The following is a 1,184-nucleotide window of genomic DNA, read 5'->3' as shown; positions in this document are numbered from 1 at the left end:
GTACAAACATTTTGGCTGTACAGTACAGGTAGTCCCCGACTTACGACTGACTCAACTTACGTCAATCCTCACTTACGACCTGCTTTGACCGTACAACCATCCGCACATACGACCGCCGCAGTCGTGACCAAAAATTTTTTCAAATGACGCGTGCATTTTCTATACCGAAACGTTTCTGTTCTGAGCGAGAACGTGGCTGGCTTGGGTCACCGCGTGGTTACACTCACTCAGTACAGCGCTTAGTTGGTGTTTGGCTATCGTATCCTATACTGATCGCGCTGTGTACTTACGTTATTATTGTATTTAATTGACTTTATAATGACTGGAAAGCGTACAAGTGAGAGTGCTGGTGGTGCTCAGAAGAAAAGGAGACAGGCCATTACTTTTGAGATGAAAATGAAGATAATATGCAGTATGAGAATGGTAAAACAGTAGCAACAATCTCACGCTACCTAGGTTTCTCGCACTCGACCATATCACTATTCTGAAGGACAAGGAATGTATTCGTGATGTAGTGAAAAGAACAACACTTATAAAGGGAATTATGTAGTGAAAAGAACAACACTTATAAAGGGAATTATAATTTCGAAGAAAGGACAAGGTCCTATTCACGATATGGAAAAATTATTGATGATATGGATAGAAGACCAAACACAGAAGCGTGTACCCTTAAGCCTTCTAACCTTACAAGCTAAAGTAAGAAGCCTGTTCCAGAGCCTGAAGGAGCAGGCAGGAGATGAATGTGAGCAAATGTTTACAGCAAGTCATGGGCGGTTTAATAGATTTAAAAACCGCTACAGTTTACACAATGTTAAGGTGAGTGGAGAGGCAGCTAGTGTCGATGTTGGTGCTGCCGAAGCTTTTAAGGAGGAGTTAGATGATGTGATTGTGGAAGGGAATTATTTTCCTGAGCAAATATTTAATGTGGATGAGACTGGATTATTGTGGAAGCGCATGCCTGAGCGGACATAAATCCACAAAGAGGCGAAAACAATGCCAGGATTCAAGGCATTCAAGGACAGAATTACACTTCTGTTGGGTGGGAATGTAGCTGGTTTCAAGCTAAAGCCCTTCATGATCTATCATTCAGAGAACCCCAGGGCTTTTAAACATGTCAGCAAGCACACACTGCCAGTGTTTTATCGCAGTAACAAGAAAGCCTGGATGACCATTGTACTGTTTGA

This window comes from Homarus americanus, unplaced genomic scaffold, assembly GCF_018991925.1.
Source record: "Homarus americanus isolate GMGI-L3 unplaced genomic scaffold, GMGI_Hamer_2.0 scaffold53795, whole genome shotgun sequence".
NCBI classification, from domain to species: Eukaryota; Metazoa; Arthropoda; class Malacostraca; order Decapoda; family Nephropidae; genus Homarus; species Homarus americanus.
The sequence above is the reverse complement of the archived record's forward strand: the minus strand, read 5'-3'. Positions refer to the sequence as shown.